We start from the raw sequence: 27063 nt of genomic DNA, 5'->3' as shown, positions 1-27063 counted from the left end.
ACTCGAACACCGCCCAAAACAGCTCGAATTTGAGATTGGCGAACAGTTCTAGTCGAACACCGCTCATCTCTAGTCATAATAGGCTCTGAGCCTTTATATACCTGTGCACAGCAGCAGCCACCTTCAGTCTGCTGCTGGACAGCCAGCAGCAGCAGCAGCAGCAGGAGAGGTATGTAATCAGGAGCCCTCCTGCTAAGGGTAGACAGCTGCTCGTTCCACCCCACCCCCCGCCTTAATTGGTTCTCCTCCCTTCCAATGGTGTTGAGGCGGGTTGGAACAGCAGGGGGTGAAGGTGCTGTGTTTAAAGAGGTGGAGTTATGCAGATCTAAAACGCGTGGATTGCAGCAGCAGCAAGCCGAAAAGTGCAGGCATGTAAGGGATCTAGAGGTTGACAACATGTCTTCTTAACGGGAGTCCAGGAGCTCATCTCCACAAATGGACTTTTCAGGATCCTTGGGTGGCTCCGTAGTTTGAAACCAATTCTGGTTATCGCTTCTCGGCCTTTTGGCTGCGATCGTATGACTGTACCTTGATTGGTGCGAGTCTCCTGGAGGAATCCGGACCCTTTTGTGGAGGATTTTCTGCTTTTTCCTGTGGTATTCCATACCGACAGAATCCAAGATGTCTTTTGTGAAGAACACCATCCGTTTGTCCGTGGATCCATCTGACCAGAACAAGAACAACGTGGTTTTCATTGTCCAAGACATCGTTGAAGGCAAAGCTGGAGCAAGACGTTCTGAGATCTTCAGTGTCAACGAATTTTCACGTCAAGGTAATTATGACGTTACCTTTATGGACCAGGATGTTTGCCTTAATGTCTTTGAATGGCTCCGTGGTCACTCTAGTGACCCCTGCTTGGAAGGAGTTAGATGGGAACCTTTGTTTGGTCTGCAAGAAAAGGAGGTGACTGTGACTGTCTATAACCCTTTTACAGACCCTGAGCTGCTGGAGTGCTTCCTCTCTCGCTACTGTGAATATGTGCGGAAGGGAGTGAAGCAAGTCAATTGTCTAGGAATCTTTAACTGTCAGTATAAATTCCGTGTGAAATTGAAAAGGGATCCTGACAGTGTGGGGGGCTTTAGACACCCTCCATCAAATTTTTCCGTTGCAGGCCATAGAGGTTTCCTCTTTTACCCAGGCCAGCCCATGTTTTGCCGTAGATGCTTTTCTTTCGGACATACCATGGTAACATGCCTTAAAGGGCAGTGTTGCCGAAATTGCAGAAAGGAGGGGCATATGGCCAACCAGTGTCCAGAGGCCAAGTCCTGTGATGTCTGTGGGAGTAGTGATCACATGTATAAGGACTGTCCTAGGAGTGCACCTAGACGTTCTGATAAAGAACAGAAGGAGGAGGAGCTGGAGAGGAGGCAGATGGCAAGCGCACTGAAAGTGCTGGAAAGATTGGAGAGGGAGGAGAGAGAGGCAAGGAGGCGGGAAACTGGTAGAGCCTCTCCCTCTACGGCGCCAGAGGAGGTGTCCCTGAGACCATGTTCTTCTTCTGCTGAAGAAATGAGGAAGAAGCGGAGGGAAGAAAAGGAGTTCTGGAGGGAAGTGGCAAAGGTGGAGAAAAAGGCAGTGTCTGAGAGAATATCTAGGAAAGTGGTGGAGGCAGAGCTGCCTGAGATGATGACTTTTGGAGAGGCAATGGACGCAACAGGATGTGAAGTGCAAATCTCGGAACCCGACAGTCCTGAACACCCTTCGGGTCCTGAAAACATTGAAGATTTTTCTTCGGAGGATGATAGGGGTGCAAAGAAGAGTCGTAGGGAGGATGGTGGGGGCAGTGATGATGCAGATTTTAGTGAGCCTCAGAGGAAGATCAGAACTGCCAGAATGAGGAGTGTGGGTGGTGAAGCCAGCGGGTCGGAAACCAGCTGTTCTGTTCTGATGGCGGAGGAGGATAGTGGTGGTGCTGGATAGTGTCACCATATAATATTGTAAATTTTTTTTCTTTTTGTCCTCTTGTGAGCTTTGGTTTAGGCCAAAGGCTATTTCTTTGTGTAATTGGTGAAGGAGTAGAAGTATTATGGGATTTACCATAGTGTCCCAAAACGTAAGAGTGTTTAAAAGTAAAGTAAGAAGAGCTGCTATTTTTGAGTTTTTAGCTATGCAAAATGCATCTATTTTTTGTTTACAAGAATGTGGGGTAGTGGATGGTGTGAAAAGGGATGAATGGTCTTATGGAGCGTCTGTGTGGTCGGGGAGTGCATGTAATAAGAATGATGGTGTGGGTATTTTGGTTAAAGGAAGGGAGGTTGTTTTGAGTGATTATTTGGTTATTGAGGTGGGGAGATGTATCCTTGCTAATTTTGTATACAAGAATGTAAAGTTTTGTGTTATTAATGTTTATGCGCCAGTTGAAAAAAATGAGCGCAAAAATTTATTTGAAAAAATTAAGCTTTTTGTTCCAGGAAGAATACCTGTGGTAATTGTGGGTGATATGAACTGTGATGTGGGGAGAGTGAATGTGGATGTGTCTGGGAAAGCATTATTGGAGTTAGTGAATGATTTTGGGTTGTGTGATATGCAGCGCGTGTGTAACATGAATCCTTTGTTGAACACTTTCTTTTCTGAGAGTGGTAGGGTACAATCCAGATTGGATTATTGTTTTATTTCTAAAAATATGGTTTCTGTTAATTATAGGCAGGAAAACGTTCTTTTTTCAGATCATGTGTGTATGTTGTGTGAGTTGGATATAAAAGTTGATGGAGTGTTTGGGAGAGGATTGTGGAAGTTAAATGTTAAACTGTTAGAGAATGAAGATGTGAGAAAGGAGTATGAAAGGCGGTATGAAGAATGGTGTAAGCATAAAAATGAGTTTGGGAATGTTTGTGAGTGGTGGGACTGGGTGAAGAAACAAACAAAAATGTTCTTTAAAAATTTAGGATACAAGTATGCAGCAATTAAAAGAGAGAGTTTTGTTAAACTGAACGCGCGGTTGAGTGTTTTGTATAAGTTAAGGGAAGGAGGAGTTGAGGTGGAGGAGGATATTTTAGAGGTAAAGAAGGAGATTAGTGAGTTTTTGTTGGAGAGAGGTAGGAGCATAGTGTTTAGGGCAAAGATTGATAAGATGGAGCAGGATGAGAAATGTTCTCGGTTTTTCTTTAAAAAAGTGTTTGGAAAGAAACAGAGTATGAGCGTGGTGTATGGAGCAGATGGAAGTGAGGTGAGTGGAGAGGATATGTGTGAAGAGGTGGCTAAGTTTTATGAGGATCTGTATGCAGTGAAACAGAGGGATGAATGTTTGGAGAATGATGTTTTGAGTGTGTTAGAGAGTAAGTTGAGTGAAGCAGAAAGAGAGAGAGTGATGGGTGAGGTGACTGGTGATGAGGTATGGAAGGTTATGTGTAGTATGGCTTTGAATAAGACGCCGGGGGAGGATGGCCTCCCAGTAGAATTTTATCGTGTGATGTGGGGTGTGATTGGTAAGGACTTTGTGGATGTATGTAAGTATATGTGGGGAAACATGGAGGTGACTGAGAGTATGCGTGCAGGTATGGTTGTGTTAATTCCTAAGAAAGGGGATTTGAAAAGTCTGAGGAATTGGAGGCCAATAACGTTACTTAATTGTGATTATAAAATCTATTCAAAACTTATGGCTAATAGGATGCGTGATGTGATAGAGAGTGTGATTGGGGATGAGCAGTGTTGTGCGGTACCTGGGAGGCGGATTCATGAGTGTGTGTGTATGTTAAGAGATTGTCTATGGGATTGCATGGGTCGTAAGAAGAGTGTATTTTTGTTAAGTTTGGATTTTGAAAAGGCGTATGATAGGTTGTCGCATGGTTTTTTGTTCAGAGTGTTGTTAAAAATGGGTTTTCCGGCTGATTTTGTTGGGCGAGTGAGAAGTTTGTATACGGGTGTTTATAGCTGTGTTTTAATGAATGGGTATGTGGGTAGGAAAGTGAATGTGTTTTCGGGTGTGCGACAGGGGTGTCCTTTGTCCCCTGTAGCATTTATTTGTGCAATTGAGCCATTGTTGTGTATGCTGAGGAAAGATAAGGTAATTCGTGGTGTGCAAGTGCCGGGAGGTGGAGGAAAAGAATGGAAGGTGAGTGGTTATATGGATGACGTGTGTGTATTATGTGATTCAGAATGTTCGGTGAGGCGGGTGAAGTTGTTAGTGTCTATTTTTTGTGGTGCTTCTGCGTTTAAAGTGAATTGGGAAAAGAGTGAGTGTAAGGGTTTTGGAGGCGGAAGTTTAAGTAGGGATGTAAGTGTGAATTTAGTGAATGGACCTATTAAAGTGTTGGGTGTGAAGTTTTCAGAGAGTTTGGATGGGAAAGAAAGTTGGGATGATGCGAAAGGAAAAGTTGAGCAGAAGTTGAATTTTTGGAAATTGAGGAGTTTATCCTTTTTTGGGAAGATTTTAATTGTTAAGAGTGTGGTGTTGCCAATATTTTTATATATTGCGGTAGTATTTCCACCAGGATATATGTGTATGAGAAGCTTGAATAGAATTTTATTTGTTTTTTTGTGGAACTCGAAAATGGAGAGAGCTAGGAGAGAAATTTTGGTTAAAAGAGTGGAAAAAGGTGGTTTGGGTTTTCCGAATTTGGACGTGTTTTTTGGTGTGAATATCGTTGTGTTTGTTTTGAAAGTGATTAGGGCGGATGGAAAGTTTTCATGTATGAGTAGGTATTTATTTGGAGCGTATTTGTTTCGTTTAAAGTGGCGAGAAAGGAATTTGCGATGTCCGATTGCTTTTGAGGTGCCTGTATGGTATGTGTGGGTTTATAAGTTTTTGGTGAGGTATGAACTGTGTGATGCAGATGTGAGATTGCTGGAGAATAAGAAGGCTGTGTATAGGATGATTGAATGTAGAGAGGTAGAATGTGGAATAAATATGGTTAGGGGTGGTGATGTGCAGAAGGTTTGGAAGAAAGTGCGGATGAGTGGTATGACCAACAAACAGAGTGAGGTGGTGTGGCAGTCTTTACATGGAGTATTACCTGTGAGAGAGTTTCAGAGGAATAGAGGTTTGGTGAGGAGTGAAATGTGTCCAAGAAATGGCTGTGGTGGAAGGGAAAGTGTGTTGCATGTTTTTTGGAATTGCCAGTATGCTAGAGATGTGATTGGGAGATTGGGGCCTTTGTGTAAAGAATTGTGTGGTGTGAATTTGTTGTCTTTTGAGTTGTTCATGTTTGGTTTGGGAATATGTGATGGGACGAAGGAAAGAGTCTTGTGGTTGATGCTTGCATGTATAAAGGAAGTGTTATGGGATGTGAGGAATGTGTATGTGTTTAAAAGGAAGGAAATTGCTGTAAAGGATAGTGTGAAGGTGATTTTGGGGAAGATGTATGTGTGTTTCCTATGGGACAAAAAGAGGAGAGGGGAAGTGGATGCGGAGGGAATATGGAAAGTTAAAAAGTGGAGATATATTGTTAGTACCTCTTGATTTTTGTTATTGTTGTTTTTGAAATATGAAATAAATATTTCCGATGATGATGGGGACAGCAAATTGCGTATTGGATTTGACGCAGCTGCTTTGATGGAATTTTCCTTTGTCTGGTTTCCATAGACTGTGGAATTTCCTCGTCTGAGGAGAAAAAAAAAAAAAAAAAAAAAAAAAATCTGTTCTTATCAGTTTAATATCTGATACGTCCCCTATCTGGGGACCATATATTAAATGGATTTTTAGAACAGGCAGATGGAAAAAGAGCTTGCTCTGTCCACTCCACGCATTGACCTGGTATTGCAGTATCTCCAGGACCGTTGCACCCCTTCTTTAATGCAGTTTCTAAAATCAGAAAGAATTGAATTCAATGTTTTTTGTTCATTTTGCTTGTTTGTCGGATTTTGGGATGGACTCTTTGGCTTTGCTTTTCTTCTCCTCATTGGATTTTTCATGTTCAAAGTTGCAGAAGCCAGATTACAAGCTCATTTTGGTTCAACTTCAGCAACTGTGCATTGCATTGCCATGTAATGTGATGCAATGCTATCTTTCTAGCTCTCCCTTTTTACTTCCTTTTGGATAAACAGACATATTAGGCAAGCATTTTGGAGCTTTCACCTAAATAACTACAGGTGGTGAGATAAGCTGCACAATATAATTGACCTTTCAGTATATTGTTGCACACACACCATCTATTTAGCAAATGCCCTTGTTATCAACAGCAGCCTTTTAAACTCACCTGAGCTAACAGGTATGTGCGCTGGTTACTCTGCTGCGCTTAAAATTTCTTTTTTGGTTTGCTACAATGCCTTTTCTGAAACGTTGTCTCCTTCTGCTGGAACACTGACTTCTTTCATTTAATGCCTGCAGACTATAAAAGAGAACCCAACCCAAAAAGTTTGGTTGATTAGTCTGTGGCATTCTGTTAAACTGTTGCTTATGGCGGTCTCTGTGAGCTTCTCAGCGACATTCAGCCAGCCAGGTATCCTGCCTGCAGTAGATGGAATGTGGCAATGGAACGCTGGCTGCGCGTGTCATAATAGGCTCTGAGCCTTTATATACCTGTGCACAGCAGCAGCCACCTTCAGTCTGCTGCTGGACAGCCAGCAGCAGCAGCAGCAGGAGAGGTATGTAATCAGGAGCCCTCCTGCTAAGGGTAGACAGCTGCTCGTTCCACCCCACCCCCCGCCTTAATTGGTTCTCCTCCCTTCCAACGGTGTTGAGGCGGGTGGGAACAGCAGGGGGTGAAGGTGCTGTGTTTAAAGAGGTGGAGTTATGCAGATCTAAAACGCGTGGATTGCAGCAGCAGCAAGCCGAAAAGTGCAGGCATGTAAGGGATCTAGAGGTTGACAACATGTCTTCTTAACGGGAGTCCAGGAGCTCATCTCCACAAATGGACTTTTCAGGATCCTTGGGTGGCTCCGTAGTTTGAAACCAATTCTGGTTATCGCTTCTCGGCCTTTTGGCTAAGATCAAGTGTAGTATCTTTTGAAAAGGCAGTTTTGTCCTTGGGCTGCCCTAGTAAATTGATGCATATTACACACTGGTTTGGTGCACTTGTTAGTACGCCAGGTGGCTCATAGAGTTATCTGATGGAAAACATGGCCCTCCAGGATCGAAGTCACTAGGCTGGGTAAGTGTGAGGGCTTTGGAGCAATGTGCCCCAGGAGTAGGCGCCCTGGTGGGAGTCCAAGCTTACTGGGACTGGGAACCCCAGAAAGACTTGGCTTCGGAGCACGCCGCACCTTTGCCAATCATACTTTCTGAGCAACCCCCCCTATTCCTGGCCTCCGGGCTAGGAAGGGGAATTTTTATAAACCCGGTCGGAGGTCCGGTCAGCTTTGGGCTGAGAAACCAACACAGGCTCCAGCTCCACTAGGGTGGCAGCCTAGATGGAAGCTGGGAGCACGAAAACGGCTCTTCTCCGGCTTCGGCTAGGGAGAGCATCGGAGATCCCTGACCCTCGCTGTGGCCTTCTGGCTCGGAGGGATGGGGATGGTTTATTGGGGACCCTCTCCTCCGGGAAGGGTCCACATGAATCCTCGCCTCGTGCGCTGTTTTGGTGTGACTTCGGTCACATTTTTCAGTGCCTTGGATGCAGCTTCAATCAAAAAAAAATCTGTTCTTATCAGTTTAATATCTGATACGTCCCCTATCTGGGGACCATATATTAAATGGATTTTTAGAACAGGGAGATGGAAAAAGAGCTTGCTCTGTCCACTCCACGCATTGACCTGGTATTGCAGTATCTCCAGGACCGGTGCACCCCTTCTTTAATGCAGTTTCTAAAATCAGAAAGAATTGAATTCAATGTTTTTTGTTCATTTTGCTTGTTTGTCGGATTTTGGGATGGACTCTTTGGCTTTGCTTTTCTTCTCCTCATTGGATTTTTCATGTTCAAAGTTGCAGAAGCCAGATTACAAGCTCATTTTGGTTCAACTTCAGCAACTGTGCATTGCATTGCCATGTAATGTGATGCAATGCTATCTTTCTAGCTCTCCCTTTTTACTTCCTTTTGGATAAACAGACATATTAGGCAAGCATTTTGGAGCTTTCACCTAAATAACTACAGGTGGTGAGATAAGCTGCACAATATAATTGACCTTTCAGTATATTGTTGCACACACACCATCTATTTAGCAAATGCCCTTGTTATCAACAGCAGCCTTTTAAACTCACCTGAGCTAACAGGTATGTGCGCTGGTTACTCTGCTGCGCTTAAAATTTCTTTTTTGGTTTGCTACAATGCCTTTTCTGAAACGTTGTCTCCTTCTGCTGGAACACTGACTTCTTTCATTTAATGGCTGCAGACTATAAAAGAGAACCCAACCCAAAAAGTTTGGTTGATTAGTCTGTGGCATTCTGTTAAACTGTTGCTTATGGTGGTCTCTGTGAGCTTCTCAGCGACATTCAGCCAGCCAGGTATCCTGCCTGCAGTAGATGGAATGTGGCAATGGAACGCTGGCTGCGCGTGTCATAATAGGCTCTGAGCCTTTATATACCTGTGCACAGCAGCAGCCACCTTCAGTCTGCTGCTGGACAGCCAGCAGCAGCAGCAGCAGGAGAGGTATGTAATCAGGAGCCCTCCTGCTAAGGGTAGACAGCTGCTCGTTCCACCCCACCCCCCGCCTTAATTGGTTCTCCTCCCTTCCAACGGTGTTGAGGCGGGTGGGAACAGCAGGGGGTGAAGGTGCTGTGTTTAAAGAGGTGGAGTTATGCAGATCTAAAACGCGTGGATTGCAGCAGCAGCAAGCCGAAAAGTGCAGGCATGTAAGGGATCTAGAGGTTGACAACATGTCTTCCTAACGGGAGTCCAGGAGCTCATCTCCACAAATGGACTTTTCAGGATCCTTGGGTGGCTCCGTAGTTTGAAACCAATTCTGGTTATCGCTTCTCGGCCTTTTGGCTAAGATCAAGTGTAGTATCTGTTCTTATCAGTTTAATATCTGATACGTCCCCTATCTGGGGACCATATATTAAATGGATTTTTAGAACAGGGAGATGGAAAAAGAGCTTGCTCTGTCCACTCCACGCATTGACCTGGTATTGCAGTATCTCCAGGACCGGTGCACCCCTTCGTTAATGCAGTTTCTAAAATCAGAAAAAATTGAATTCAATGTTTTTTGTTCATTTTGCTTGTTTGTCGGATTTTGGGATGGACTCTTTGGCTTTGCTTTTCTTCTCCTCATTGGATTTTTCATGTTCAAAGTTGCAGAAGCCAGATTACAAGCTCATTTTGGTTCAACTTCAGCAACTGTGCATTGCATTGCCATGTAATGTGATGCAATGCTATCTTTCTAGCTCTCCCTTTTTACTTCCTTTTGGATAAACAGACATATTAGGCAAGCATTTTGGAGCTTTCACCTAAATAACTACAGGTGGTGAGATAAGCTGCACAATATAATTGACCTTTCAGTATATTGTTGCACACACACCATCTATTTAGCAAATGCCCTTGTTATCAACAGCAGCCTTTTAAACTCACCTGAGCTAACAGGTATGTGCGCTGGTTACTCTGCTGCGCTTAAAATTTCTTTTTTGGTTTGCTACAATGCCTTTTCTGAAACGTTGTCTCCTTCTGCTGGAACACTGACTTCTTTCATTTAATGCCTGCAGACTATAAAAGAGAACCCAACCCAAAAAGTTTGGTTGATTAGTCTGTGGCATTCTGTTAAACTGTTGCTTATGGCGGTCTCTGTGAGCTTCTCAGCGACATTCAGCCAGCCAGGTATCCTGCCTGCAGTAGATGGAATGTGGCAATGGAACGCTGGCTGCGCGTGTCATAATAGGCTCTGAGCCTTTATATACCTGTGCACAGCAGCAGCCACCTTCAGTCTGCTGCTGGACAGCCAGCAGCAGCAGCAGCAGGAGAGGTATGTAATCAGGAGCCCTCCTGCTAAGGGTAGACAGCTGCTCGTTCCACCCCACCCCCCGCCTTAATTGGTTCTCCTCCCTTCCAACGGTGTTGAGGCGGGTGGGAACAGCAGGGGGTGAAGGTGCTGTGTTTAAAGAGGTGGAGTTATGCAGATCTAAAACGCGTGGATTGCAGCAGCAGCAAGCCGAAAAGTGCAGGCATGTAAGGGATCTAGAGGTTGACAACATGTCTTCTTAACGGGAGTCCAGGAGCTCATCTCCACAAATGGACTTTTCAGGATCCTTGGGTGGCTCCGTAGTTTGAAACCAATTCTGGTTATCGCTTCTCGGCCTTTTGGCTAAGATCAAGTGTAGTATCTGTTCTTATCAGTTTAATATCTGATACGTCCCCTATCTGGGGACCATATATTAAATGGATTTTTAGAACAGGGAGATGGAAAAAGAGCTTGCTCTGTCCACTCCACGCATTGACCTGGTATTGCAGTATCTCCAGGACCGGTGCACCCCTTCTTTAATGCAGTTTCTAAAATCAGAAAGAATTGAATTCAATGTTTTTTGTTCATTTTGCTTGTTTGTCGGATTTTGGGATGGACTCTTTGGCTTTGCTTTTCTTCTCCTCATTGGATTTTTCATGTTCAAAGTTGCAGAAGCCAGATTACAAGCTCATTTTGGTTCAACTTCAGCAACTGTGCATTGCATTGCCATGTAATGTGATGCAATGCTATCTTTCTAGCTCTCCCTTTTTACTTCCTTTTGGATAAACAGACATATTAGGCAAGCATTTTGGAGCTTTCACCTAAATAACTACAGGTGGTGAGATAAGCTGCACAATATAATTGACCTTTCAGTATATTGTTGCACACACACCATCTATTTAGCAAATGCCCTTGTTATCAACAGCAGCCTTTTAAACTCACCTGAGCTAACAGGTATGTGCGCTGGTTACTCTGCTGCGCTTAAAATTTCTTTTTTGGTTTGCTACAATGCCTTTTCTGAAACGTTGTCTCCTTCTGCTGGAACACTGACTTCTTTCATTTAATGCCTGCAGACTATAAAAGAGAACCCAACCCAAAAAGTTTGGTTGATTAGTCTGTGGCATTCTGTTAAACTGTTGCTTATGGCGGTCTCTGTGAGCTTCTCAGCGACATTCAGCCAGCCAGGTATCCTGCCTGCAGTAGATGGAATGTGGCAATGGAACGCTGGCTGCGCGTGTCATAATAGGCTCTGAGCCTTTATATACCTGTGCACAGCAGCAGCCACCTTCAGTCTGCTGCTGGACAGCCAGCAGCAGCAGCAGCAGGAGAGGTATGTAATCAGGAGCCCTCCTGCTAAGGGTAGACAGCTGCTCGTTCCACCCCACCCCCCGCCTTAATTGGTTCTCCTCCCTTCCAACGGTGTTGAGGCGGGTGGGAACAGCAGGGGGTGAAGGTGCTGTGTTTAAAGAGGTGGAGTTATGCAGATCTAAAACGCGTGGATTGCAGCAGCAGCAAGCCGAAAAGTGCAGGCATGTAAGGGATCTAGAGGTTGACAACATGTCTTCTTAACGGGAGTCCAGGAGCTCATCTCCACAAATGGACTTTTCAGGATCCTTGGGTGGCTCCGTAGTTTGAAACCAATTCTGGTTATCGCTTCTCGGCCTTTTGGCTAAGATCAAGTGTAGTATCTGTTCTTATCAGTTTAATATCTGATACGTCCCCTATCTGGGGACCATATATTAAATGGATTTTTAGAACAGGGAGATGGAAAAAGAGCTTGCTCTGTCCACTCCACGCATTGACCTGGTATTGCAGTATCTCCAGGACCGGTGCACCCCTTCTTTAATGCAGTTTCTAAAATCAGAAAGAATTGAATTCAATGTTTTTTGTTCATTTTGCTTGTTTGTCGGATTTTGGGATGGACTCTTTGGCTTTGCTTTTCTTCTCCTCATTGGATTTTTCATGTTCAAAGTTGCAGAAGCCAGATTACAAGCTCATTTTGGTTCAACTTCAGCAACTGTGCATTGCATTGCCATGTAATGTGATGCAATGCTATCTTTCTAGCTCTCCCTTTTTACTTCCTTTTGGATAAACAGACATATTAGGCAAGCATTTTGGAGCTTTCACCTAAATAACTACAGGTGGTGAGATAAGCTGCACAATATAATTGACCTTTCAGTATATTGTTGCACACACACCATCTATTTAGCAAATGCCCTTGTTATCAACAGCAGCCTTTTAAACTCACCTGAGCTAACAGGTATGTGCGCTGGTTACTCTGCTGCGCTTAAAATTTCTTTTTTGGTTTGCTACAATGCCTTTTCTGAAACGTTGTCTCCTTCTGCTGGAACACTGACTTCTTTCATTTAATGCCTGCAGACTATAAAAGAGAACCCAACCCAAAAAGTTTGGTTGATTAGTCTGTGGCATTCTGTTAAACTGTTGCTTATGGCGGTCTCTGTGAGCTTCTCAGCGACATTCAGCCAGCCAGGTATCCTGCCTGCAGTAGATGGAATGTGGCAATGGAACGCTGGCTGCGCGTGTCATAATAGGCTCTGAGCCTTTATATACCTGTGCACAGCAGCAGCCACCTTCAGTCTGCTGCTGGACAGCCAGCAGCAGCAGCAGCAGGAGAGGTATGTAATCAGGAGCCCTCCTGCTAAGGGTAGACAGCTGCTCGTTCCACCCCACCCCCCGCCTTAATTGGTTCTCCTCCCTTCCAACGGTGTTGAGGCGGGTGGGAACAGCAGGGGGTGAAGGTGCTGTGTTTAAAGAGGTGGAGTTATGCAGATCTAAAACGCGTGGATTGCAGCAGCAGCAAGCCGAAAAGTGCAGGCATGTAAGGGATCTAGAGGTTGACAACATGTCTTCTTAACGGGAGTCCAGGAGCTCATCTCCACAAATGGACTTTTCAGGATCCTTGGGTGGCTCCGTAGTTTGAAACCAATTCTGGTTATCGCTTCTCGGCCTTTTGGCTAAGATCAAGTGTAGTATCTGTTCTTATCAGTTTAATATCTGATACGTCCCCTATCTGGGGACCATATATTAAATGGATTTTTAGAACAGGGAGATGGAAAAAGAGCTTGCTCTGTCCACTCCACGCATTGACCTGGTATTGCAGTATCTCCAGGACCGGTGCACCCCTTCTTTAATGCAGTTTCTAAAATCAGAAAGAATTGAATTCAATGTTTTTTGTTCATTTTGCTTGTTTGTCGGATTTTGGGATGGACTCTTTGGCTTTGCTTTTCTTCTCCTCATTGGATTTTTCATGTTCAAAGTTGCAGAAGCCAGATTACAAGCTCATTTTGGTTCAACTTCAGCAACTGTGCATTGCATTGCCATGTAATGTGATGCAATGCTATCTTTCTAGCTCTCCCTTTTTACACCCTTTTGGATAAACAGACATATTAGGCAAGCATTTTGGAGCTTTCACCTAAATAACTACAGGTGGTGAGATAAGCTGCACAATATAATTGACCTTTCAGTATATTGTTGCACACACACCATCTATTTAGCAAATGCCCTTGTTATCAACAGCAGCCTTTTAAACTCACCTGAGCTAACAGGTATGTGCGCTGGTTACTCTGCTGCGCTTAAAATTTCTTTTTTGGTTTGCTACAATGCCTTTTCTGAAACGTTGTCTCCTTCTGCTGGAACACTGACTTCTTTCATTTAATGCCTGCAGACTATAAAAGAGAACCCAACCCAAAAAGTTTGGTTGATTAGTCTGTGGCATTCTGTTAAACTGTTGCTTATGGCGGTCTCTGTGAGCTTCTCAGCGACATTCAGCCAGCCAGGTATCCTGCCTGCAGTAGATGGAATGTGGCAATGGAACGCTGGCTGCGCGTGTCATAATAGGCTCTGAGCCTTTATATACCTGTGCACAGCAGCAGCCACCTTCAGTCTGCTGCTGGACAGCCAGCAGCAGCAGCAGCAGGAGAGGTATGTAATCAGGAGCCCTCCTGCTAAGGGTAGACAGCTGCTCGTTCCACCCCACCCCCCGCCTTAATTGGTTCTCCTCCCTTCCAACGGTGTTGAGGCGGGTGGGAACAGCAGGGGGTGAAGGTGCTGTGTTTAAAGAGGTGGAGTTATGCAGATCTAAAACGCGTGGATTGCAGCAGCAGCAAGCCGAAAAGTGCAGGCATGTAAGGGATCTAGAGGTTGACAACATGTCTTCTTAACGGGAGTCCAGGAGCTCATCTCCACAAATGGACTTTTCAGGATCCTTGGGTGGCTCCGTAGTTTGAAACCAATTCTGGTTATCGCTTCTCGGCCTTTTGGCTACGATCAAGTGCTTTATTGCAGGAGATTGTAGTTGAAGGGCACTCGGGTACCCCTCTCCTTGGCCTGGCAGGATCGTCCACTTTGGTGGACTTAACCTGCTTGCTGCTATTAGGGAGAGGGCTTAGTCCCAGGGTAACGAGTTGCGATCCCCCAGCTTCCAGGTGTTTTTCGCTGCAAGAACACTGGGAGCGCAGATTGCAAGCGGCTGCAATTTGCAACCTTGTTGCGTTTTTCCATGGAGGTTGACCCTAACCTCGTGCCTCTTTATGCGAGGCTAAAAAACTCTATCCGAGTTCACTTCACGGCGGGTGGCTCGGATATAAGGAAATTAGGGTATGTAGTCCAGGACGTGCTCAGGAACCTTCTTGGCGTACAAAGGAATGAAATTCTCTCCATCCAGGATTATCCCAGAAGAGGTGACTATGACATCACATTCACCGGAGAAGGTATTTTTAGAGATGTACTAGAAAAGTTAAAAAAAGTTGAAAATAGTCCTGTTTTGAAAGGGATACAAATTGTTGAGCACGTCCTGGATGAGGTAAGACTGGTTATTGTAAAAATATTTTCGCCCTTTGTTTCTGCTCCAGAAGTAATGTCATTTCTAGCAATTTATTTTAAAAGTGTTAAATGTATTGGGAAGATATTAAACGAATATAACATATGGACATCTAAGTGGAAATTCCTTGTGAAGTGTACAAGAGATCCAAATACACCAGGTGGTATACGGCTCCCCCCTGCCCGTTTCAAAATTGGGCAAACAAATGGGGATTTCTTCTTTTCTGGGATGCCAGTATATTGCAGAAATTGTGGGCGCTATGGTCATTCAAAAGAAAACTGTGATGTATCATGTAGAAATTGTGCTAGTGAAGAACATGAGACAAAAGAATGCCCTAAGGAAAAGAAATGCAGTTTTTGCCAGACTCCAGGTCACTTTTATTTTTCTTGCCCTCACAGATTTCGGGAAGATGAGCAAAAGGGGAAGTCCAAGACGTCCGACCAAGGACCAAAAGATCAGACCACCCCTCAGGAGGAGGAACAACAACCTGGAGCCTCTGGAGACAATAAGGGCGTACCAAATAGTGAAGTGTCTCCAGAGTCTATGACAGGTAAAATACCAAATCCCAAAACCTGGCTGCAGGACCTGCGGGAGTCCAAAAGGAGGGCTGAGAAGGAGCAGAAGGGCACTACTGGTAAGGTCAAAAGGGACCGGCAAAAGGCCGACACAGAAGCCCATGCCCAGTCTGGGTCTCCTAGTGCTGAGGGCGCTGAGTGGATAAAGGTGGGTCCTAAGAAAAAGAAAAAGGGTGGTTCGGAGGAGGCAGCAGGAGGTGAACAGATGGACACTTCTCCAGAAGGGGACGTGGACGCTGGACCCTCAGGGGTTTCGGTCTCCGCTGCTACAGGTGGGGACCGGGATCTTGCTGACTCTGAAGAGTCAGAGGCTCTGCCTTGTGCGCAACCTCCTCCTATAGGACGACCTTCTACAGGTCAAACAGGGGCGGCGGAACCCCTCGGGGACCCACCTGATGAGGAACTGCATGGCCAGCCAATGGAGACCCAGCGGGTTCTGCCAGCCAGCCCTCCGAGCTATGCCAGTGTAGCGTCGGGTTTATATAAATGTGGTAATCTTTCCTCCTCCACGGAGACTCTCGTGACGATACTATCAGATGAGGAGGGAGGCGCAAGCCCAGTGGTCTGATCAGGTTCATCGGACAGGTAAATCCGTTGCTCTTAGTTACCTAAGTAAAATTTCTACATTTTCTAATGATGGCTGAACTCAAAGGTATTTCCCTCAACGTGAGAGGCATAAAATCTAACACGAGAAGAACTGCTCTTTTTAATTTTTTTACGTGTTTTACTGCATCTGTATTTTTTCTGCAAGAATGTAATATCCCACATGAAATGTCATATCAAAAATATAAAGATGAGTGGAAGTGTGGGCCATCTGTCTGGTCCGGATCGAATGCTGCAGGATCAGCGGGTGTAGCCATACTTTTTAAAGGGAACGTTTTAATTGATTTTATTCAGGAAATTTTACCAGGTCGTATTTTATTAGTGAAAGCTTTTATTGATGGTATTAGATGGCAGTTTTTAAATTTTTATGGATCCCCAGAGAAAAATGAAAGAGCCGAAATGCTTGATCTTTTACCATTATTTATTAATAACTCTGAACCTTTTATCTTAGCAGGGGATTTTAATTGTGTTTTAAAAGGTGAAAACCGGCGCTCCAGCTCTGTAAGCAGGAACTACGATAAAACCTCAGGTATGCTACATGATATAGTCAAAGATGCTAAATTGATAGACATATATAAAGAGTGTCATAGTGACAGCCCAGAGGACGCCGGTTTCACTTGGAGCAATGCTAATTGTAGCTCTAGGATTGATTTTATTTTTGGTTCAGATAAAACAATACCTGCCAAATGTGAAGTTTTAACTAATATATTTTCAGACCATAAACTTTTATCCTTTACCATAAAAGTAAATGACAACAAAAAATGTGGTAAGAAAAGCTGGAAAATGAACGTATCCCTTTTAACCGACCCGCAGATTTTATCAGATTTTATTGAGTTTTATAGGAAATGTAGAAAAGGGAAAAAAACAAATGAGACTATGAGTGTATGGTGGGATAGAATGAAAGTAAAAATAAAAGACTTTTTTATTAAAAAGAGTATATGTAGAGCCAAAGAAAAATATGAAGAATATAGAATTTTAAATACCCGCCTACAAACATTATTTAAGCTCAGAGACAATGGGATAGATGTACAACTTGATATTTCAAACTTAAAAGAAGAGATTTCAAAATGGCTAGAACAAAAAGGAAAAGAGATAATTTTTCGTTCTAGAGTACAACATATAGAAGAAAATGAAAAGTGTTCCAGATATTTTTTTAGGAAAAATAAAAAAGAAAAAGTGATAATTGACCATATAGATGGTGAGAATAATATAAAAAATATGCTGGGTAAAGTTGAGGTTTTTTTTTCTAATCTTTTTAATGGAAAAAATATAGATAATAAATTAATGGATGATTCGCTGCAAGGACTAACAGCTGTTTTAGATCCCGCATCCCAAGAGTTTTTATCCCAAGTTTTAACGGAACAAGAAGTGTTAAAAACTATTAAAAGTTTTAAAACTGGAAAGGTCCCTGGTCCTGATGGCATCCCAATAGAATTTTATGTATGTTTTTATGATATTTTAAAAGATGATTTGTTTTATTTGTTTACTGAGGTTTTTAATAATAAGGTTTTATTAAATTCCTGGAAGAAAGGTGAAGTCTCCCTCCTATACAAAAAAGGCGATAAATCAAAATTAGAAAACTGGAGACCAATAACACTTTTAAATTGTGACTATAAAATAATGGCTAAAATTTGTGCAAATCGTCTAAAAGAAGTCATCAGCAAAGTTATTCATTCTAATCAAGTGTGTGGGGTGCCGGGGCGCAGTATATGGGACAATCTGAATTTAGTGAAAGACTGTATTGAGGATGTGAAAGACAGAAAGGGGAAAATGGCGATTTTATCTATTGATTTTGAAAAAGCATTTGACCGTGTCTCACACTTTTATCTTTTTAAAGTTTTAGAGAAAATGGGCATACCAGAAGGGTTTTTACTATCGCTTAAAGCATTTTACAAGGATTGTACAAGTAAGATTTTAGTGAATGGTTTTAAGACACAAGAGGTATTTTTACGGTCAGGGGTGAAACAGGGATGCCCTCTGTCCCCCCTACTGTTTATCTGTGCACTGGAACCAATGTTATGTGCAATACGCCAAAATAAACAGATATGCGGTGTCCCTCTGCCTGGAAGCGGTGGTTTGGAGGCCAAGGTTGTAGGCTACATGGATGACGTGGCGGTCTTGTGTACAGATGCACCATCACTTACGGCCACTCTCCATCAAGTGCAATCCTTTTGTCTAGCTTCTGGTTTTAAAATCAATTTTAATAAGTGTAACATTTTAAGTGTTGGGGGGATGATTTTACGTGATGTACCAATTAATGTCTCCGAATCCATTTCCATTTTAGGTATATCATTCACTGAAAATAATGATGGTTATAATAGTTGGGAAACAATTACACAGAAAGTAAATACGAAAATATGTATGTGGAACATGAGGAGACTTACAATGGAGGGTAAAGTATTGGTTTTAAAGATGGTGATTTTACCTCTTTTATTGTATCTTAGCATGGTTTTCCCCCCGCCTGTTAATGTTTTAAAAAAGATAACCAAAACCTGTTTTACCTTCTTTTGGAACTCAAAAATGGAAAAGCTGAAAAGAGAAATCGTGATGAAATCAAAAGTAAAAGGTGGTAAAGATTTTCCAGATTTTAATAGGTTTCTTTTAATCCATCTGTTCGTTTACTGTTTTAATGCCCTTTTTAAGAATCACTATTGGTCCTTTTTTATGCGTTTTAATACAGGATTTTTTATGAGAAAGTTTGGATGGTATGAAGTTAATATATCTGTGCCCCATGCTTTTAATTTGTCGACGCATTATGAGATTTTAAGGAAAATAGTGTCCGATTTTAATTTAGGGACTAAGAAAATAGAGGAATTAAGAAATAGTAAGAAGCTAATTAAAGAAATACGTAAAAGTGAGGAAATATGTAATGTTGACAGATATGATGATGACAAATCTATGTCTATCTGGAAAATGATTAACGTTTTTTATCTTTTTAATGAACAGAGAGATCTGGCTTGGAGTTGCATGCACCGCTGTCTTCCTTGCCGGGCATTCCAATACAGAAGAGGATTTGTGAGGTCTGCCATCTGCCCAAGAGCCGGATGCCAAGAAGAGGAAACGGTGGAACATCTATTATGGACATGAAATTTTGCAAAGGATTTCTGGAGAAGACTGCTCCCCTTACTGGAAAGGGTGGCAGACCTCAAGGACTTTACATATAAAACTGTGCTATACGGACTTATGGAATGCCCCACAATGGACCAGTACACAATGGCTTGGAAGACAGTGAACTGCGCCAAGTCATCTCTCTGGAAAGCGCGCAACATTGCTATTTTTAAACAAGATGTTTTATCAGTGAATGATGTTTTAAGTTTATGTTTATGTGAAATGTATACTTATTATTTAATTGACAAAAAGAAGAATGTACATATTTCCAAAAAATGGATTGTTGACCAATGGAACCTAATTATTTAAAATCTTTGTATTTTTTTGTTTTGTAAATTTCATTTGTCTTTTAACGTTTGGTATTTGTCTAATTATGCTTGTAATTTGTTAAAGTTTTAATAAACGGTTTTATCCCTCTGCAGGGGATAGCCAAATTAAAAAAAATCTGTTCTTATCAGTTTAATATCTGATACGTCCCCTATCTGGGGACCATATATTAAATGGATTTTTAGAACAGGGAGATGGAAAAAGAGCTTGCTCTGTCCACTCCACGCATTGACCTGGTATTGCAGTATCTCCAGGACCGGTGCACCCCTTCTTTAATGCAGTTTCTAAAATCAGAAAGAATTGAATTCAATGTTTTTTGTTCATTTTGCTTGTTTGTCGGATTTTGGGATGGACTCTTTGGCTTTGCTTTTCTTCTCCTCATTGGATTTTTCATGTTCAAAGTTGCAGAAGCCAGATTACAAGCTCATTTTGGTTCAACTTCAGCAACTGTGCATTGCATTGCCATGTAATGTGATGCAATGCTATCTTTCTAGATCTCCCTTTTTACTTCCTTTTGGATAAACAGACATATTAGGCAAGCATTTTGGAGCTTTCACCTAAATAACTACAGGTGGTGAGATAAGCTGCACAATATAATTGACCTTTCAGTATATTGTTGCACACACACCATCTATTTAGCAAATGCCCTTGTTATCAACAGCAGCCTTTTAAACTCACCTGAGCTAACAGGTATGTGCGCTGGTTACTCTGCTGCGCTTAAAATTTCTTTTTTGGTTTGCTACAATGCCTTTTCTGAAACGTTGTCTCCTTCTGCTGGAACACTGACTTCTTTCATTTAATGCCTGCAGACTATAAAAGAGAACCCAACCCAAAAAGTTTGGTTGATTAGTCTGTGGCATTCTGTTAAACTGTTGCTTATGGCGGTCTCTGTGAGCTTCTCAGCGACATTCAGCCAGCCAGGTATCCTGCCTGCAGTAGATGGAATGTGGCAATGGAACGCTGGCTGCGCGTGTCATAATAGGCTCTGAGCCTTTATATACCTGTGCACAGCAGCAGCCACCTTCAGTCTGCTGCTGGACAGCCAGCAGCAGCAGCAGCAGGAGAGGTATGTAATCAGGAGCCCTCCTGCTAAGGGTAGACAGCTGCTCGTTCCACCCCACCCCCCGCCTTAATTGGTTCTCCTCCCTTCCAACGGTGTTGAGGCGGGTGGGAACAGCAGGGGGTGAAGGTGCTGTGTTTAAAGAGGTGGAGTTATGCAGATCTAAAACGCGTGGATTGCAGCAGCAGCAAGCCGAAAAGTGCAGGCATGTAAGGGATCTAGAGGTTGACAACATGTCTTCTTAACGGGAGTCCAGGAGCTCATCTCCACAAATGGACTTTTCAGGATCCTTGGGTGGCTCCGTAGTTTGAAACCAATTCTGGTTATCGCTTCTCGGCATTTTGGCTAAGATCAAGTGTAGTAGGAAGGCCGAAAAGAAGAGCCTGGAGCAGGGGACAGCCAGGAGGGCCCAGCCAGGAGCTGATTCTGACCCCAAGGACTCTGCCTCCACGACTGGCCAGCAGAAGGGACCCCAGAAGCCCCGCCACGAAGCTCCAGCCCTGGAGCCATGGATGCGGCAGACGGTGGCCCTGAAGCTGAAGGAAGTGGATGGGAGGGTGCCGGACATGTCCTCGGACGTGTTCTGCCAGAAGATGCTGCTGGATCGAGGCTTCTCCAGGTCGGACACCCTCAGCATCCAGACCTTCTTGACGGGGATCTTCTTCGTCACCTTCGCCACTGTGAACACCTGCAGGAGGTTCTGGGAAATGGTAAGCGCAAAAGGACCAGATAATTCTTTCTCTGCCTTTACAGGTAGCTGCCCTATCCAGAGGGACGAAAGGAGGATCACGGTCTCCATGCGCAACCCGCACACCCCAGGCCAAGACATCTGTACCTTCCTGAGACGCTTCTGTTTGGTTGTGAAGGAACCTTCTCACATCCTGAATGGACTCGGCTTCTGGACAGGTAAGTGGTCGGTGACCGTTAGACTTCACAGGGACCTGGCATACTCAGACGGACTTCGGCACCTGCCCCCGACATTCTCCCTGGGCAACTCCTACGGCCTCATCTATTACCCGAACATGCCGCGGAACTGCAGGAGATGCGGCAAGAACGGCCACGAGATGAAGGACTGCAAGGAGGATGCCTGCAGGATTTGTCGAGTGACGGGACACAGCTCGAAGGACTGCCCGAAGAAGACGTCCTGCAACCTGTGTGGGCTGGCGGCTCATCTGTACAAGGATTGCCCCAAGCGTGAGAGATCCTGGGCATCGGTGGTTGCGACGACCCCAGCTACGGAGGACAAGGCCCCGATGACTAGGCCTGTGAAGGTCAAGGACGCGACGACCAAGGCCCCAGCGGCCAAGGCCGAGACGACCAAGGCCAAAGCGGTCAAGGAGTCGGTGGCCAAAGCCCCAGCGACGGTCCCAGCAGCTCCGAAGCAGAAGAAAAAGTCAAAGGAGGGTAAGAGTTCTGTCACCCCTCTCTCGATCCCTCCCCCTGCCACCCCCGTCCAATCCCCCCCCACCCCGGCCACCCCTGCTGAGGATTCCACTTCCTCTTCCTCCTTCCCCTACTCCTCAGCAGGTGTCCTTTCCCCTGCCCCGGCAGCCACTCTCCCTCCCCAGACCATGGTAGCGGTGGAATTAACCTTTCCTCCACCCGCCGCTATCTATTCCGAGGAGGATTTTCCCCTTCTTGTCTCCCCAGTTCCAACCCGGGGAAAGAGGAAGGTGGAGGACAGCCCTGCTACTGAATCCTCCAAAAAGAAGATTCTGGATTTCGTAGGCGAAAAGGAGGATACCCTCCCTGAGCCAGAAGAGATGGAGCACATGGTTGAGACCCTGGTGGCCGAGCCAGAAGAGGAGGAACTGGTGGTCGCCGAGATCGAGGCCGCGCTGCTTGACCAGATGGAGGAAGAGGGCCTGCTGGTGATCCCGTCACCAGCAGTCAACACCGACGAGGGACCACCCGACCGGAGTGGTAACTAAGGTGTATTGCCTGCGCTAACTTTTTCTTTTTTCCCTACATGATGGCTAATATTAACTTATTTTCCATTAATGTCAGGAGCATCAAGGACAAGTTCAGACGTCAGACTATTTATGCCTTCCTTACTTCCCAGTTGTGTGATGTTTATATGTTGCAGGAATGTTCCCTTCCCTCCTCTAGGTCCTTCAAACATCTGGCCAGGGAGTGGTCCCACGGTCCATCCTACTGGTCCGGTGGGGGTGACTGCAAGTCTGCGGGGGTCGCAATTCTGATCAGGGGGGGCGCATTCACGCTTGAGTCCGTCCAGGAGCTCATCTGCGGCAGGGCTCTTGTTGTAGATGGCAACTGGGCGGGAGAACCTGTCAGGTTCATCAACGTGTATGCGTCCCCACTGAAGAATGAGCGTTTGGAGCTTTTCCAGACCCTGCGGCTTCAGCTTGCCACCACCAGGACCTTAGTGATGGCCGGGGATTTCAACTGCCCCATCGAGGAGGATGGTCGTAGTTCTGGCACATCTGCCAAGTTGGACATCACGTCCAAGCTGCTCATCGAGATGGTAACCGAGGCCTCTCTTCAGGACGTGGTGGGCTCCATGGGGAGAGGCTCCACGAACTATTCGTGGAGCCGACCCGATGGCTCACTCCGCTCCAGGATTGACTTTGTGTTCACCTCTCGGGCAGTCAGGCAGAGTAGGCACTCGATGGTCTCCTGCTTCTTCTCCGACCACAGAGCCATTCACTTACAAGGTGTCCTCGGCGACGGTTTTCCGTCCGGCCCCGGCTCCTGGAAGCTGAATTGTGCTCTGCTGGCTCAGGATGAAGTCGTGGAGGAGCTGAGAGCAGCCTACGCAATGTGGCAGTCCTACAAGGGTAGCTTCCAAACAGTCTCTGATTGGTGGGAATATGTTAAACTTGAGTTTCGCTGTTTCTTTCAGGCCAAGGGTCGACAACAGGCGTGTGAGAAGAGGAGGGACTTCAGAGGGCTGCAGCGCGAGCTGCGGTCGCTGCAGGACCTTCTTCACTGCGGCTGGGACGTGAGGGAGGAGCTGGAGGAGACCAAGAAGAGCCTGAAAAGGCACTTTGAGGAGGAGTCCAAGCGAATCGTCTTCCGTTCCAAAGTGGAGAATCTGGAGAAGGGTGAGAAATGTAACTCATTCTTTTTCAGGAAACTTCATGCCGGTCACACGCCCCTGAACGAGCTGCGAGACGAGAGCGGAAACATGCGACGTGGGAAGGAGGACGTGATGAGGGTCGTCAGCGACTTCTACAGCGAACTCTACTCCCACAAGACTACCGACCCCGACGCTGCTGATAAGTTCCTGTCAGGTATCACTAACCATCTTGATCCTGCAGGCACGGCAGCCTTGGACAAACCTCTGATGGTGGGCGAATTGCTCTCTGCCGCTAAATCCTTTAGGACCGGCAGGACCCCGGGCAGTGATGGTCTTCCAGCGGAGCTCTATGTAGCGCTGGGAGACCTCATCTGTCCGGACCTGTTGGACCTGTACGAGGAGATGGTGGTGGAGGGTAGAATGCCTCCATCTTTGAGGGAAGGAATGGTCACGATCCTGTACAAGCGGAAGGGAGAGAGGTGCGACCTGAGGAATTGGCGTCCCATCACTCTGCTCAACGTGGACTACAAGATCCTGGCCAAGACGATGGCGACACGACTTAAGACGGTCATCGGACGGATCATCCACCCGGACCAGACCTGCGGCATCCCTGGACGTCGCATCGCAGACAGCCTCGCTCTCGTGCGGGACACGGTCGAGTACATCAAGGTCCGCCGCGCACACGCGGCCCTGGTCTCCTTGGATCAGGAGAAGGCCTTCGACCGGGTTTCCCACGAGTTCATGGGCCGAGCTCTGCACCGGTTAGGTTTGGGTAACATGTTTTGTTCGTATGTCCGTCTGATGTATTTTGATATCCACAGCTCGGTGTTGGTGAACGGCTGGAAGACTGACCCCTTCCCTGTCCTCTCTGGGGTCAGACAAGGCTGCCCTCTATCACCTCTTCTTTTTGTTTGTGTTATAGAACTCTTCGCAGAGGCTATCCGGCAGAATGGAGAGATCAGAGGGATCACCGCACCGGGTCCGGGACGACACGAGGTCAAGTGCTCGCTCTACATGGACGACGTCACCGTCTTCTGCGCTGATCGTGGTTCAGTCGACGCCCTCGTCCAGACGTGTGAGAGGTTCGGCCGGGCTTCAGGGGCCAAAGTCAACTGCAGGAAGTCGGAAGCCATGCTCTTCGGGGATTGGCAGCCGGCCTCCTCTGCCCCCTTCCCCTTCAACATTCAACCGGATTTCCTCAAGGTGCTGGGAGTCTGGTTCGGGAAGGAAGGAGCGGCCCTCAAGTCCTGGCAAGAACGCTTGGCCAAGGTGAAGCAACGGATCGGACTCTGGAGCCCCAGACACCTCACTTGTGAGGGTAAGGCACTCGTCCTGCGTAATGAGGTCCTGCCCGTCTTGCAGTACACGGCACAGGCCTGGCCCCCACACGTCACTGTGTGCAGGGCCATTACCAAGACAGTGTTTCACTTTGTCTGGGGATCCAAGATGGACAGAGTCAGGCGGGCCGTCATGTACAAGGAGCCTCGCAAGGGTGGGAAGGGCGTTCCAGATATCCCCACCCTCCTGCGATCCTCTTTTGTGTGTGATTGTGTCCGCCGGACTTTGCAAGTCAAGAATGGCTCCGCGGGCAGGTCCATGTCTCACTTCTTCCTGCTTCCTCTTTGGAGGCGACTCGGCTGGGACAAGTGGGACAGCTCCTTCCCCTACAACTGGACGACGCCATGGTTCTACGGAGACGTCGTTCGATTTGTGGGGGAGCATCAACTGGAGGGACTCAAGCCCGACTTGTGGAAGCCCAAAACTATCCACAAGCTAATCAGAGCCAAGGATGACGTGGAGAACATCACAGGACTTCACCAGGACACGCTGGAGACTGTGTGGACAAATGTGTCGTCTGACAGGCTGACCAACGGGCACAAGGACTTGTCGTGGATGGCGATTCAGGGCGGACTGCCCGTCCGGTCATTCATGCATGCCCGGAACCTGTGCAAGACCCGGTACTGCCCAAGGTGCCCCTTCGTGGAGGAAACATCTTTGCACACTTTTTGGGACTGCGGATTTGCACAGCGCCTATTGACTGCACTTGAGGACGACCTGAGGAACTCTGTCCCCAGGGCGAACCTATCGCACCATTCTGTGCTTTATGGACTATTCCCTGGGGTTCATACCGTCGGAGCCATCCAGGAGGCTTGGCGCCTTATGAACTGCTTCAAGGATGCCGTTTGGGTCGCCAGGAACCGGCTCATCTTGAGGAGGGAGAGGATGTCCATCCAGGACTGCCGCAGGCTGATCCACAGCCTGCTCAGAGACTATTCCATCATGGACGGTCCGGAGGACGAGGATGAGGACTAAACCCCTCCTCCCCCTCTCCCCTTATGTGTCTTGTCTTTCAATAAAGCTTCGGGCCTGTGATTTTCCCCTCCCCATCCCCTTTTTCCCAATCCCTATCCCTTATCACGGTTCGTCGTACTGTATTGATTGACATGCTTTTTCTTTCAGATTGAGTGTTTTGTGTAGCATAGGGGTGTGATGTGTCTAGTTAGTGCGTCGTATCCTCATGCTATGTAAATATGATGTAGAATTCTGTGTGTACTGGGCTGCGGCACTGTACACTGTCTGTTAACTTATTTTTTGTGCTAATAAAAGATATATTCAATCAAAAAAAAAAAAAATCTGTTCTTATCAGTTTAATATCTGATACGTCCCCTATCTGGGGACCATATATTAAATGGATTTTTAGAACAGGGAGATGGAAAAAGAGCTTGCTCTGTCCACTCCACGCATTGACCTGGTATTGCAGTATCTCCAGGACCGGTGCACCCCTTCTTTAATGCAGTTTCTAAAATCAGAAAGAATTGAATTCAATGTTTTTTGTTCATTTTGCTTGTTTGTCGGATTTTGGGATGGACTCTTTGGCTTTGCTTTTCTTCTCCTCATTGGATTTTTCATGTTCAAAGTTGCAGAAGCCAGATTACAAGCTCATTTTGGTTCAACTTCAGCAACTGTGCATTGCATTGCCATGTAATGTGATGCAATGCTATCTTTCTAGCTCTCCCTTTTTACTTCCTTTTGGATAAACAGACATATTAGGCAAGCATTTTGGAGCTTTCACCTAAATAACTACAGGTGGTGAGATAAGCTGCACAATATAATTGACCTTTCAGTATATTGTTGCACACACACCATCTATTTAGCAAATGCCCTTGTTATCAACAGCAGCCTTTTAAACTCACCTGAGCTAACAGGTATGTGCGCTGGTTACTCTGCTGCGCTTAAAATTTCTTTTTTGGTTTGCTACAATGCCTTTTCTGAAACGTTGTCTCCTTCTGCTGGAACACTGACTTCTTTCATTTAATGCCTGCAGACTATAAAACAGAACCCAACCCAAAAAGTTTGGTTGATTAGTCTGTGGCATTCTGTTAAACTGTTGCTTATGGCGGTCTCTGTGAGCTTCTCAGCGACATTCAGCCAGCCAGGTATCCTGCCTGCAGTAGATGGAATGTGGCAATGGAACGCTGGCTGCGCGTGTCATAATAGGCTCTGAGCCTTTATATACCTGTGCACAGCAGCAGCCACCTTCAGTCTGCTGCTGGACAGCCAGCAGCAGCAGCAGCAGGAGAGGTATGTAATCAGGAGCCCTCCTGCTAAGGGTAGACAGCTGCTCGTTCCACCCCACCCCCCGCCTTAATTGGTTCTCCTCCCTTCCAACGGTGTTGAGGCGGGTGGGAACAGCAGGGGGTGAAAGTGCTGTGTTTAAAGAGGTGGAGTTATGCAGATCTAAAACGCGTGGATTGCAGCAGCAGCA

General features: G+C 45.7%; 7 non-coding genes and 2 pseudogenes across 7 annotated transcripts; all 9 read left to right on the top strand.

Moving 5' to 3' along the window:
* Positions 1-5529: 5529 nt before the first annotated feature.
* On the top strand, positions 5530-5726 carry LOC141192602 (U2 spliceosomal RNA). The gene has a single exon (XR_012265959.1). It is a non-coding gene; the product is annotated as a U2 spliceosomal RNA (small nuclear RNA).
* A 1115-nt stretch (positions 5727-6841) lies between these two features.
* On the top strand, positions 6842-6957 carry LOC141192622 (U2 spliceosomal RNA; annotated as a pseudogene).
* Positions 6958-7481: 524 nt separating this feature from the next.
* LOC141193141 (U2 spliceosomal RNA) lies at positions 7482-7666 on the top strand. Its single transcript, XR_012266436.1, has one exon. It is a non-coding gene; the product is annotated as a U2 spliceosomal RNA (small nuclear RNA).
* A 1115-nt stretch (positions 7667-8781) lies between these two features.
* On the top strand, positions 8782-8972 carry LOC141192854 (U2 spliceosomal RNA). Its single transcript, XR_012266158.1, has one exon. It is a non-coding gene; the product is annotated as a U2 spliceosomal RNA (small nuclear RNA).
* A 1115-nt stretch (positions 8973-10087) lies between these two features.
* On the top strand, positions 10088-10278 carry LOC141192853 (U2 spliceosomal RNA). The gene has a single exon (XR_012266157.1). It is a non-coding gene; the product is annotated as a U2 spliceosomal RNA (small nuclear RNA).
* Positions 10279-11393: 1115 nt separating this feature from the next.
* On the top strand, positions 11394-11584 carry LOC141192851 (U2 spliceosomal RNA). Its single transcript, XR_012266155.1, has one exon. It is a non-coding gene; the product is annotated as a U2 spliceosomal RNA (small nuclear RNA).
* A 1115-nt stretch (positions 11585-12699) lies between these two features.
* LOC141192850 (U2 spliceosomal RNA) lies at positions 12700-12890 on the top strand. Its single transcript, XR_012266154.1, has one exon. It is a non-coding gene; the product is annotated as a U2 spliceosomal RNA (small nuclear RNA).
* Positions 12891-19280: 6390 nt separating this feature from the next.
* Positions 19281-19467, top strand: LOC141192512 (U2 spliceosomal RNA). The gene has a single exon (XR_012265894.1). It is a non-coding gene; the product is annotated as a U2 spliceosomal RNA (small nuclear RNA).
* A 6415-nt stretch (positions 19468-25882) lies between these two features.
* LOC141192523 (U2 spliceosomal RNA) lies at positions 25883-26083 on the top strand (annotated as a pseudogene).
* The last annotated feature ends 980 nt before the right edge of the window (positions 26084-27063 follow it).

This window comes from Phyllobates terribilis, unplaced genomic scaffold, assembly GCF_046119375.1.
Source record: "Phyllobates terribilis strain yellow unplaced genomic scaffold, ASM4611937v1 Scaffold_63__1_contigs__length_7903474, whole genome shotgun sequence".
Classification (NCBI taxonomy): domain Eukaryota; kingdom Metazoa; phylum Chordata; class Amphibia; order Anura; family Dendrobatidae; genus Phyllobates; species Phyllobates terribilis.
Note: the sequence above shows the minus strand (reverse complement) of the source record. Positions and strands in the feature narration are given on the sequence as shown.